The following is a 14,506-nucleotide window of genomic DNA, read 5'->3' as shown; positions in this document are numbered from 1 at the left end:
AACGAACTAGAGGGTTCAGTTCCTGAACCGATTATGTGCCTCTGTAATCCTTTACACCACCGCCCACGGGATGTGTATTATGGGGTGCATAATAAAGAAAGAAAATGAATGGACCGAACCCCACAATTCATTTAGCTAAGCAAGTTACAATCTTGATGAGCTAGTTACAAAATTCACTATAAGTCGTCACATCATAAATGGGTTCGAGATGGACCACAAGTAGTGCATTACATAATTTATCAGTATTGAGCAGCCTGTGATCCCCACCTGGCTGGATACTGATACCTAGGTAATTTTCATGTGTCCGGACACCGGCAATAAGGTGGTATTATTTATTTAACTTAAGATATATATATTTTTAAATGTTGTCACATTAACGGCTACATCTTCCTTTCTTCTGACATATAGATTTTTAAGATTAATTAAAATATATGGAAACTAATTATACAATTTATTGGCTGGTGTGCAGGGCTTCACACTCTCAGAGCTAGCCATCAAGTAACTATCAAAACGCATATATCTTCGTTTTCACTTCAGTTATATTTATGACAAAGGATTTTAAATGTAGCCTATATTTCTACCTTTCAGATGACATAAATACTTTTGTTAATTACAATATCTAGATCAAACTAACATTGATTTTCAAAAGGTTGTATATTTTCCATCAATGGAGAGCATCAGCCAAGAAGCCTTCTTTAAAATATGAATATCTTTCCTCACCCAATAAGATCTAATCTCTGAATAAAACGCAAAAAACGACTTGATTGTAACCTATCCACCGCTGCCCATTGGATGGGGGAGAGGGGGTTATGTGTAGGATAAACATATCAAGTGTGACACTAGCCCTCCATATATGTCAGTTGCTAAAATTATAAACTGTACTTGTGGTCGGAGTCGAGCCCATTGTTGATGTGACAATGTGCATTGACTTTTGTAACTAGCTTATCAAGATTATAACTTGCTTGGCTATATGAATTGTGGGGCTCAGTCCCTGAGCCCATTATGTGCCTCTGTAACACTCCACTATCGCTCATAGGATGGGTATGGGGTGCATAATAAATGAACTAAAATAAGCTCTGCCTTTTTGATAACATATACAATTATAAGCTTTATTTGTGAAGCTCAATTAATTAAACAATATATCAAAGAGCCTGTAGGGTTCGGTGAGATGAGCGAAGAGACATGGGAGATTTTACATAAGTACAGTACATGGTAGTTTAAGTAGCGAACGCATGTCAACGAATAACGAGTATATATACAGTACAATACAATACAATTTTATTTAGGTAAGGTACATACATACAATAAATTTTTACAAGGATTGGTTGATATAACAAAAACAATATAACAAAGATATATTGGTTGATATAACAAAACAAGTGTCCTATGAAGTCGATTTAACTTCCAAACATATATTTTTTTAATAAATGTTAAATGGTTTCTGGCTAGTTATGTTAGATTTGATTAAAAATACGTATTCTACTTGTTAACATTATAATTTAAATTTGTGATAATTTGTGCAGAGAAGTGCGACAACTGGATATGCCAACAAACACTTTCCAAACAACGATATATCTTGGATAAGTCGCTCCACAACATTGACGCTTGGACCGTCGACTTCCTTTGATGCTACTTATTTACTTATTTCATAATGAAATTATATTAGTTTGGAGTAAATATATGTTTTCTCATGTTCTGCATTCAGCACCCACAATATAGTAAATATACCATATTACTTCATTACATAAATAATGCTAGGAGGGTTTGAGTTGCTTTGGGTCTTTAGTGGACAGAATCTCCAATAGATGGGGCGAGAATCGCTCCCTCTCTCTCGCCCAAGCAAGAGTCGAAACTTAATTTAAAATTGATATATCTTTGTTCTCGAACATGATATATTTCATTTGGTGAAATCATAATAATGTTCATATCTCGATCTTTCTGGAGGCATATAAGATTTTAGGCTTTATTAGCGTATCTTTGTTAATTATACAATATATCGGCAAGTGCGTAGGCGTCTGCACTCCATGCCCGACAAGCTACTGAGCGCTACTATAAAAACATATGTATCTTCACTTGAGCTATAAATATGTCTATTGTAATGTATTTAAAATGAAGCTCTTATTTCTATCTTGCTTAAGACATAAAACATTTGTGTTTATTAACGAATTTACGTGAAATAAACATTGATCTGAGAGAGTTGCTCTGTCGTTCAGTCTGTATGGGGTGGGAGCTCCGTAATTTTTAAAATACATGTATCTTCATTAGAACTTTAAATATGTCCATGGTAAAGTGTTTAAAGTGAAGCTTATATGTCTGCCTTTCTTGAGACATATAAAACATATATGTTTATTAACGAATTCACGTGAAATAAACATTGTTCCGAGAGAGAGTTGCTCGGTCGATCAATCTGTCCGGGGTTAAAGCTCGGCTATTATAAAAGTACACGTATCTTCGCTTTAAATTTAAATATGCCCATGGTAAGGTATTTAGAATGAAGCTTATATTTATATCTTTCTTGTGACATATAAAACTCTTACGTTTATTAAGGAATCTGTGTGAAATAGGCATGGTTCTGAGATGAATGCTGCGGTTTTCAAGCTCGACGCGCGGCAATGGACGCAATAATACACATCCAGTGGGTGTTATTGGACCCTATACCCATTTTATTTGTGGTTGGAGCCCCATACCCATTCTATGGGTGGTTGGAGCCCCATACCCATTCTATGGGTGGTTGGAGCCCCATACCCATCCTGTGGGTTGTAGTGGACGCCATACTCATCCTGTGGGTGGTATTGGACCCCATACCCTTCCTGTGGGTGGATGTGATCCCCATACTCATCCTGTGGGTGGATGTGACCCTCATACCCATCCTGTGGGTGGTATTGGACCCCTTTCCCACCTAACAGGCGGTAGGTGACAATATACCCATCCTAGCTATAGTTGGTATAGTAGACACAATACCGTCCTGTTTGCAGTAGTTTACCCCATAGACATTCCAACGTAACATCCTTTTCTGTTAGCGTTCCTACAAAACATCCTTTAAAGATTTGTAAAGCACAAACTATGGTATATAATATTGATTTGTGAAGGACTGTTATTCTATGTAATAATTTTTAGTGCTTATTATAATTTACTAAGAACAACTAATATTTCTCAAAACAAAATTACGAGCATTCAATAGGAAGTAGCTGATCTGTAATATTCTAAGAGCATGGACAATAGTAGGTAAATTTCACAACCCATGTGGGACCTGAAAACTACAATTTTCCTTATAATTGAGCCAATCACGAATATTCTGCTATCTATGTTGACGGACGGGTACTGTGACACGTAAATTGGTACGTGAGGAAGAGTTTGGGCCTTGGTAAAAAAAGTAACTGGGAATATATCACATATTTACTAATTCATATTCAACATATTGACTTTAAGCATTAAGTCATATATGTGCTGTCTTGTGTGAGAACGGGTTGAGCAGTAATATATAACCCTCCACCAAATGACAGAAGACCCAGTCAAGAGTATGAAAACAACAGCATGGCAGTTAACACTATAATTGAGAGGGCAGCCTCTGCTGCCTGTAGAAATAGATCCCACCTGCTCATCATGAGCGACTTCAATCACTGAAGGATTGACTGGGAGAACAAGGAACCGCATGGAGGTGAGGATACGTGGAGAACCAAACTATTAAAGGTGGTGACTAGAAACATTTTAACCCAGCATGTCGAAGAACCCACAAGGATGAGAGGCAATGACGAACCAGCGAAACTCGACCTAGTCTTAACTCTGAACGACTCCGATAAGAGAAATCGGTTTTGAGGACCCAGTAGGAATGAGCGACCACAGTGTACTGGTGTTTGAGTACCTGATTAAAGAAGGGTTATTGAACTCGAGGAGGGATACCGAAACCAAAAGGTTAGCATACCGAAAGGGAAACTATGAAGTGATAAGAAAATTCCTAACAGATATAGCATGGGAAACAGAGCTCAGGGGAAAGACGGCCCAAGATATGATGGATTACATCACGTAGAAGTGCAAGGACGCAGCAAACAAGTTTGTCCCAGTCCAAAAGGAAAACAGAGAAATGAAGATGAGAAACCCATGGTTTAATCAGAGATGTAGGCTAGATAAGCAGCAAAGTAAAAGGGCATGGAGAAACTATAGGAATAACAGGACACTGGAGAGCAGTGAAAGATACCAGAATGCCAGGAATGAATATGTCAGGATGAGAAGAGAGGCAGAAAGACAACACGAAAATGACATCGCAAGCAAGGCAAAGACTCAGCCTAAATTGTTACATAGCCACATCATGAGAAAAACAACAGTAAAGGAACAGGTTATGAAATTAAGGATAGGGGCGGAAGGATTCACTACAAACGACAAGGAAGTGTGTGAGGAACTGAATTAGAAATTCCAGGAGGTTTTCACCTTAGAGCAAGGAGAAATTCCAGAGATAAAAGAGGGAATAGCTAACCAGGAACCACTGGAAGAGTTTGAGATTACCAGCGGGGAAGTAAGGAAGTGTTTACTAGAGTTGGATGTGACAAAGGCTATAGGCGCAGATGGAATCTCCCCTTGGATACTAAAAGAAGGAGCAAAAGAACTGTGCCTACCACTCTCCATAGTGTATAACAAATCACTGCCAACCGGGGAACTACCAGATATTTGGAAAGCAGCTAACGTAGTCCCGATATACAAGAATGGGGATAGACAGCAGGCACTGAACTACAGGCCAGTGTCCCTAACCTGCATACCATGCAAGCTGATGGAGAAGATTGTGCGAAGAAAGCTAGTGGAGCATCTGGAGCGAAGGAACTTTGTAACACAGCATCAACATGGGTTCAGGGATGGCAGGTCCTGCCTCACAGGGTTACTTGAATTCTACGACCAGGCAACAAAAATAAGGCAAGAAAGAGAAGGGTGGGCAGATTGCATATTTTTGAATTGTCAGAAAGCCTTTGATACAGTGCCACACAAGAGGCTAGAGGAAAGTTGAAGATGCAGGCTGGAGTGAAAGGGAAGGTACTCCACTGGATAAATGAGTACCCAAGCAACAGGAGACAATGAGTCTGTGTGAGGGGTGAGGTCTCAGATTGGCGAGACGTTACAAGTGGAGTCCCACACGGGTCAGTCCTTGGACCTATACTGTTTCTGGTATATGTAAATGATCTCCCAGAGGGTATAGATTCGTTTCTCTCAATGTTTGCCGATGATGTAAAAATTATGAGGAGGATTGAAACTGAGGATAATAGTAGGAGGCTACAAGATGACCTAGACAGACTGAGTGAATGGTCCAACAAATGGCTGTTGAAGTTCAACCCGAGTAAATGCAAAGTAATGAAACTAGGCAGTGGAAATAGGAGGCCAGACACAGGATACAGAATAGGAGATGAAGTACTTAAAGGAACAGACAGAGGGAAAGATCTTGGAGTTGATATCACACCAAACCTGTCTCCTGAAGCCTACATAAAAAGAATAACGTCTGCGGAATATGCGAGGCTGGCTAACATCAGAACAGCGTTCAGGAACCTGTGTAAGAAATCATTCAGAATCCTGTACACCTCATACGTAAGACCAATCCTGGAGTATGTGGCCCCAGCATTGAGCCCGTACCTTGTCAAGCACAAGACGAAGCTGGAAAAAGTCCAAAGGTATGCTACTAGACTAGTCCCAGTACTAAGAGGCATGAGTTATGAGGAAAGGCTGCGGTAAATGCACCTTACGACACTGGAAGACAGAAGAGTAAGGGGGGACATGATCACAACCTATAAAATCCTCAAGGGAATCGACCGGGTAAACAAGGAAAGACTATTCAACACTGGCGGGACGCGAACAAGAGGACACAGGTGGAAACTAAGTACCCACATGAGCCACAGGGACGTAAGAAGGAACTTTTTCAGTGTCAGAGTAGTTAACGGATGGAATGCACAGTTTTAAATGTAGATATGATAGAGCCCATTAGGCTCTGGAACCTGTACACCAGTTGATTGAGCTGTTGAGAGGCGGGACCAAAGAGCCAAAGCTCAACCCCTGCAAGCACAAATAGGTGAGTACACACACACACACACACACGTCTGATATACGTAAATGATCTCCCAGAGGGTATAGATTCATTCATCTCCATATTTGCTGACGATGCCAAAATTATGAGAAGGAATAAGACAGAGGACAACTTAAGGCTTCAAGAGGACCTGGACAAGCTGCAGGAATGGTCGAACATGGTTATTAGAGTTTAACCCAGGCAAATGAAATGTAATGAAGACAGGTGTAGGGAGCAGGAGAACAGATACAAGGTATCATTTGGGAGATGAAATACTTCAAGAGTCTGAAAGAGAGAAAGACCTGGGGGTTGATATCATTCCAGACCTGTCCCCTGAAGCTCATATCAAGAGGATATCTTCATCGGCATATGCCAGGTTGTCCATATCTAGTCAAGCATAACGGTAGTATAATTTGGTAGCAGTCTTTCTTGTAAACATATGTGTTAAATATGACCGAAAAAGTAAGATTAATAATTCTAACATGAATTTTCTAAATATTTCTTATAAGTCTGTTTACTGTCGATGGTAATTGAAAAATCAATTCTCCAAAATTCGTTTTTATTTCTAGTCTGACGCGTCGCTTGAACGCATTTCGTAATAACTTATTACATTTTCAAAGACTAGTTTACACACACACAACTGTAACCTGAAAACACTTGACAGAGTTTTACTTATGCTAACACTTAAACAACTTGTCTTATATACTCGCATTTAGGTGAGGTGATATGTTGCAACAGTTTTGGATGAGGTGAACATACTTTTGTTCAACACAAGACAGAACACGGAACATTGGGTATTAATTGAATAAATGAGAGGGAAGAATGGAAGTAATTGCAAAGGGCCTATTAGCCCATACTTCCTCTTGGTGCTTCTATATTGGTACGGAGTCTTGAAGTGGGTAGAATATAGTTGTGCATTAATTGGCTGTTGATTGCTGGTGTTGACTTTTTGATGTGTAGTATCTCGCAGATGTCAAGCCGCCTGCTATCGCTGTATCTATCGATGATTTCTGTTTTGTTTGTTAAGACTTCTCTGCAAAGTCTCTGTTAAGACTTACCCTCTGTAGGGTAAGGCAGGTCCTTGATGGAGCCCTGTTGCTTATGCATTGTTAATCGCCTGAAAAGAGATGTTGTTGTCTTGCCTATATACTTAGTTTTTTGGGGCTAACAGTCTCCAAGTGGGCATTTGAAGGCATAGACGACGTTGGTCTCCTTTAAGGCGTTCTGCTTAGTGTCTGGAGAGTTTTGCATGAGTAGGTTGGCCGTTTTTTTGGTTTTATAGCAAATCGTCAATTGTATCTTCTGATTTTTGTCTGTAGGGTTAACGTTCCTATTAACAATATCTTTCAGGACCCTTTCCTCCGTTTTATGAGCAGTGGAAAAGAAGTTCCTGTAAAATAGTCTTATAGGTGGTACAGGTGTTGTGTTAGTTGACTTCAGAGGTTGCATGGCGTTTCACCATTCTTTACATGATGTCTTCAACTAACCTTTTGAAGAAACCGTTGTTGACTAGGACCTGCCTTACCCTACAGAGTTCGTCATCGACTTGCTTCCATCCTAAGCTGTGGCTGATAGCACGGTCGACGTAAGCGTTAACAACACTCCTCTTGTACCTGTCTGGGCAGTCACTGTTGGCATTGAGGCACATACCTAAGTTTGTTTCCTTAGTGTAGACTGCAGTGTGGAAACCTCCACTCCTTTCCATAACTATTACATCTAGAAAGGGCAGCTTCCCATCCTTCTCCATCTCGTAAGTGAAACTCAACACAGAATTCCGCTCGAATGCCTCCTTCAGCTCCTGCAGACGTCTGACATCAGGTACCTGTGTAAAAATGTCGTCAACTTACCTGCAGTATATGCCAGGTTTCAACTTCATGTCAACTAAGACCTTCTGTTCGATGGTACCCATGTAGAAGTTCGGAAACAGGACACCTAGGGGAGAACCCATGGCGACCCCATCTACTTGCTTATACATGTGCGCATCAGAGCTTAAGAAGGGTGCCTCTTTAGTACAAGCTAGGAGTAGTTTCCTTAGAATGTCGTCTGGTATGTCAAGAGGAGTACAGGCCGGATTACCAGGATAATCAAGAAACTAACAACATTATATGGAGGACCTACGGCGATTCCACGACCAAGAGATGGCTTACTGAACCTTGCTGGAATCAACCTCACTGAGGACCAAGTCACTCTCCTAAACCTGGGTATAAACTGTCACGTTATGTCCAGATCAAGTGAGATGGCCCGGAAAATGGAGTTGGAGATCCTGTTGGACGACATATTCGACCTCGAGACACAAAAGAAGGTCACCACCAAAGACACCGTGCAAGTAGAACTTATTGCAGAAAGAGGAAAGAATCGAGGCAACTATAGAAGCACCATACTGTCCCCCGAGCTCAAAGCGGCAGCTAGGAGCCTTCATGACAACAAGGAGATAGTCGGCAGGAGAGGTGACAGGTCGCCAATATACGTCATTCTTAAAAAAGACGAATATCTGGTGAAAATGAACCTCATACTCTCTGACCAAACTAAATTCCAAAGGGTAACGAAGGACACTACAGCCGAATTGAAAATAAAGGTAAACAGATTGATCGAAACTGTGAACGCCAAGAAATCGGGATTTCATCTGCTAAAGATTATAGGGGAATACAAACCTGGGTATGCGTATAGAAATGTCAAGACACATAAGCCTGGAAACCCACTTCGGCCAATCATCAGCCAGATACCCACACCCACGTACAGACTGGCGAAGCGACTCTACGGCTTGCTGACTCCTTATGTTCCTTGCGCCTTCAGCCTGAAGTCTCCAAAGGAATTTGTTGACTTACTGCAGGGAACACGGGCCACAGGGATAAGAGCCTCGTTGGACGTAGAATCATTGTTTACCAACGTACCTGTGGATGAAACAATCGGGATGATAGCGGACAGAGTGTATCGTGATCCAGCCTGTACTCTTCTTGACATACCAGAAAACATTCTAAGGAAACTACTCCAAGCTTGAACTAAAGAGGCACCCTTCTTGAGCCCGGATGGACACATGTATAAGCATGTAGATGGGGTCGCCATGGGTTCTCTCCTAGGTGTCCTGTTTGCGAACTTCTACATGGGTACCATCGAACAGAAGGACTTAGTTGACATGAACTTGAAACCTGGCATATACTGCAGGTATGTTGATGACATTTTTACACAGGTACTGATGTCAGACGTCTGCAGGAGCTGAAGGAGGCATTCGAGCGGAATTCTGTGTTGAGTTTCACTTACGAGATGGAGAAGGATGGGAAGCTGCCCTTTCTAGATGTAATAGTCGTGGAAAAGGAGTGGAGGTTTCCACACTGCAGTCTACACTAAGGAAACAAACTTAGGAATGTGCCTCAATGCCAACAGTGACTGCCCAGACAGGTACAAGAGGAGTGTTGTCAACACTTACGTCGACCGTGCTCTCAGTCACAGCTCAGGATGGAAGCAAGTCGATGACGAACTCTGTAGGGTAAGGCAGGTCTCAGTCAACAACCGGCTTCTCCAATGGTTTCGTTGAAGACATCATAAGAAGGAAAGTGAAATGCCATGCAACCTCTGAAGAGTCAACTAACGTTATCCCCACAGACAAAAATCAGAAGATACAATTGACGATTTACTATAAAACCCAAAAAACGGCCACTCTACTCATGAAAATTCTCCAGACACAAAGCAGAACGCCTTAAAGGAGACCAACGTCGTCTATGCCTTCAAAACCCATTGGGGACTGTAACCCCCAAAGAACTCAGTATACAGGCAAGACAACATCTCTTTCCAGGCAATTAACAATGCATAAGCAACAGGGCTCCATCAAGGAACATATAATCTCCTCTCACAACCAGACCATCACCAGAGAATTTCTTAACAAACAACACAGAAATCATCGATACATACAGGATAGCAGGCGGCTTGATATCTGCGAGGTACTACACATCAAAAAGTCAACACCAGCAATCAACAGCCAATTAATACACAACTATGTTCTACCCATTTAAAGACTTCGTACCAATATAGAAGCACCAAGAGGAAGTATGGGCCAATAGGCCCTTTGCAATTACTTCCATTCTTCCCTCTCATTTATCCAATTAATACCCAATGTTCCGTGTTCTGTCTTGTGTTGGTCAAAAGTTTGTTCACCTCATCCAAAATCGTTGCAACATATCACCTCACCCAAATGCGAATATATAAGACAAGCTGTTAGCATAAATAAAACTCTGTTAGTGTTTTCAGGTTACAGTTGTCTGTGTGTAAACTAAAGTCAAGCATAATACTAAATTGGAAAAGGTTCAAAGGTTTGCCACCAAACTAGTACCCGAACTGAGGGGTATGAGCTACGAGGAGAGACTACGGGAATTAAACCTCACATCACTGGGAGACAGAAGAGTTAGAGGGGACATGATCACCACATACAAGATTCTCAGTGGAATTGATAGGGTAGATAAAGACAGGCTATTTAGCACAAGGGGCACATACACTAGGGGACACAGGTGGAAATTGAGTGCCCAAATGAGCCATAAAAGCGTTAGAAAGATTTTTTCAGAGTAGTAGACAAATGGGAAGCATTAGGAAGTGATGTGGTCAAGGCTGACTCCAGACACAGCTTCAATTGTAGATATGACAGAACCCAGTAGGCTCAGGAACCTGTACATTAGTTGATTGACAGTTGAGAGGCGAGACCAAAGAGCCAGATCTCAACCCAGCAAGCACAATTAGGTGAGTACAATTAAGTAAGTACACATACACACATACCTCCCCCCAAGTATGAGGGGGTATGTGTGTGTACACGCCCGAACCCGCTGTTAAGTACACCACAGGAGGGCGTGCCCGGTTCCCAAGCAATCCCTGCCCCCCACAACCTCAAGCACTCACTGTCCCCTCACCCACAGAACTACTTCATGTCCCAAGCAAGCCTGGGTAGATCTAAGCCCTCCATCCCCCACTCCACCTCCCACTGAACTCCTGGCAACTACCTCTCAGGAGGATGAGCCTATCCAAGTAGCAATGCCCATGGAACATCTTCCTATACATGTGGGGAGAGAGGGTGAAATGGATTTAGGACAGTGACCTTCAAGATAATGTACTCAAACATCGATGAGATTACCAATAAAGCAAGTGAACTGGCAGAAAGGGCCCAAGAAGAAACCACAGATGTAATAGGACTCACGGAAACAAATTGTCAGGGGTCATAACAGACGCAGTGTTCCGAAGGACTACTATACAGTAAGGAAAGAGAAGGAAGGGGAAGGAGGTGGAGGAGTGGCCCTGTTGATAAGGAAGGACTGGAGTTTTTATGAGATGTAAATTCCTGGCTGTGACGGGTTCAGAGATTACATAACAGGAACTATAACAATGGGTGGACAAAAGATAATAGTAACAGTCATTTACAACCCTCCCCTAAATGACAGGAGTTTGATAGGAACAACATGGCAACCAACAATATAATAAAGAGAGCAGCCTCAGTTGCCTGCAGGAATGGCTCAAAATCATGGGCGATTTCAACCATGGAAAGATAGACTGGGAGAACGGGGACCCACATGGTGGTGCAGATACGTGGAGAGCTAAACTCTTGGAAGTGACAACAAGGAACTTTCTGAGCCAGCATGTCAAGGAACCCACAAGAGTGAGAGGCAATGATGAACCAGCTAGACTCGACTTGATATTCACCCTAAATGAGTCAGAAATAACGGAAGTCGAAGTTGAAGTCCCCATAGAAATGAGTGACCACAGTGTTCTGATTTTTGAGTACTTGGTGGAGGTAGGGATAACCTATCCAAGGATGGGATCAGAGGGAAACAATAAATTACCGAAGAGGAAAATATAACGAGATAAGGAACTTCCTCAGGGGAATACCATGGGAAACAGAACTTAGAGACAAGAATGTGCAGGACATGATGGATTATATCACCCAGAAGTGCCAGGAAGCTGCAGACAGGTTTATCCCCGTCCAAAAGGAGAAAAACGAAAAGCAACAGAAGAATCCATGGTTCAACCAGGAATGTAAGGTAGAGAAGCAACTGAATAAAATAACAAGGAGAAACTACAGAAATAACAGAACACCAGAGAGCAGGGAAAGATACCAGAGCGCCAGAAATGAGTACCTCAGAGTGAGGAAGGAAGCAGAGAGACAGTATGAAAATGACATCGCGAGTAAAGCCAAGACCCAACAAAAACTGCTCCACAGCCACATCAGGAGGAAAACAGCAGTGAAGGAACAAGTGATGAAACTGAGAAAGGGGAGAACAGATACACAGAAAATAATAAGGAGGTGTGTGAAGAATTCAAAAGAGATTCCAGGTCTTCACAAAAGAACAAGGAGAAGCCCCTGTACTAAATGAGGAGGCGGCAAACAAGCAACCTTGACGGATTTCAATGTCACCAGTGATAAGGTCAAAGGGAATCTGTTGGAGCTGAATGTGACAAAGGCTGTTGGGCCTGACAGAATCTCACCGTGGATACTAAAGGAAGGTGCAGAAGTACTAAGTGTGCCACTATCTACGGTGTATAACAGGTCACTGAAAACAGGAGACCTACTGGAAAACTGGAAGACAGCTAACGTAGTTCCAATATACAAGAAGGGTGACAGGCAAGAGGCATTGAACTACAGGCCAATTTCCCTAACTTGTATACCATGCAAGATGATGCAGAATATTGTGAGGAAAAGGCTCGTATAGCATCTGGAGGGAAATAATCTTGTAACACACCTCCAACATGGGTTCAGATAGGGTAAATCGTGCCTCACAGGTTAATAGAATTCTATGACCAGACAACACAATTTAGGCCAGAAAGAGAAGGGTGGGCAGACTTGCATTTTCTTGGACTGCCAGAAAGCCTTTGACACAGTACATTATAAAAGGCTGTTAAAAAAGTTGTAGCAAATTCAGGTGTACAAGGGAAGGTGCTCAGTGGATAAAGGAGTATTTAAGCAACAGGAAACAGCGAGTAACTCTGAGGGGGAAGACATCGGAGTGGCGAGATGTTACCAGCGGAGTCCCACAGGGCTCAATACTTGGACCCATCCTGTTCCTAATATATGTAAACGATCTCCTGGAGGGTATAGACTCATTCCTCCCAATATTTGCTGATGATGCAAATATTATGAGAAGAATCAAGACAGATGAACATAGACAGAGACTACAAGATGACCTGAACAAACTGGGGGAATGGTCTAGAAAATGGCTGCTAAAGTTCAACTCAGGAAAGTGTAAAGTAATGAAATTAGGCGAAGGGAGCAGAAGGCTGAACACAAGGTACCATCTGGGAAGTGAAATCCTGAAGAGTTAAATAGATGGGAAAATCTAGGGGTTGATATCACACCGAACTTGTCCCCAGAGGCCCACATCAAAAGGATATCATCAGCGGCATATGCTAGGTTGGCCAGCATAAAAACTGCCTTTTGAAACTTGTGTAAGGAATCGATCAGGACCCTGTATACCTCTTATGTCAGACCAATCCTGGAGTATGCCGCTCCAGCCTGGAGTTCATACCTAGTTAAATACAAGACAAAGTTAGAGAAGATTCAGCGGTATGCCACCAGACTCGTCCCGGAACTGAGAGGTATGAACTACGAGGAAAAGCTAAAGGAGCTGAACCTCACGCCCTGGAAAACAGAAGAGTAAGGGAAGACATGGTAACCACCTACAAAATTCTCAAGGAAATTGATAGGGTGGACAAAGACAATCTCATCAGCACGGGTGGACCACGAACAAGGGGACGAAGGTGGAAACTTAGTACCCAGATGAGCCACAGAGACGTTAGAAAGAATTTTTCAGGTGTCAGAGTAGTTAATAAATGGAATGCACTAGGAAGTGATGTGGTGGAGGCTGACTCCATACACAGTTTCAAATGTAATATGATAGAGCCCAGTAGGCTCAGGAATTTGTTTACCAGTTGATTGACGGTTGAGACTGGACCAAAGAGACAAACGTCAATCCCGCAAGCACAACTAGGTAAACTCGGTGAGTACATAGTTGGTATTGAGATAATTTTGTAATTGGGTTAACAGTTGGTGTTATGTTAAGTTTCTTGTACAATTCACTCCGGCTCCACCTGCACAGGATGATGGCCCTGGTAGAGTTCGGGTTATTTGACCGTTGGTTTAAGACAACCGTTCCCAACTCGACATTGTGTCTTCGACCCCTCAGAAATATACCATCCAGTCGTCCCTCAGTCTTACGAACCTTTGGGTAACGTAGAACGTTTCTGGCAACACTGCTTCACTATAACGAAACCATAATTGGATACAATTGGATCAGAAATATTGTATATATATTTATGTGAAATTCATTAGCAATAGCTTCAAACTATATTTTGAGACAAGGTGTTCAGCGTGTTTCTTAGTTGTTTACTTGTTAAATAATATATTTCAGGGAATGTTGGTGGTGGTAGTGGCGGGAGCACCCTGAGTCTCCTAGTGTTGGGGGCTGAAATTTTCTGGCTCGAGGCCCGTGAAATGTGACA

At 42.1% G+C, this 14,506-nt stretch overlaps 1 pseudogene; it reads left to right on the top strand.

Annotated features, from left to right (window-relative positions):
* Positions 1 to 14,241, top strand: part of LOC123771518 (probable glutamate receptor) — a 146,041-nt pseudogene extending 131,800 nt beyond the window's left edge.
* The last annotated feature ends 265 nt before the right edge of the window (positions 14,242 to 14,506 follow it).

Source organism: Procambarus clarkii, chromosome 76 (assembly GCF_040958095.1).
Source record: "Procambarus clarkii isolate CNS0578487 chromosome 76, FALCON_Pclarkii_2.0, whole genome shotgun sequence".
Taxonomy (NCBI): Eukaryota; Metazoa; Arthropoda; class Malacostraca; order Decapoda; family Cambaridae; genus Procambarus; species Procambarus clarkii.
Note: the sequence above shows the minus strand (reverse complement) of the source record. Positions and strands in the feature narration are given on the sequence as shown.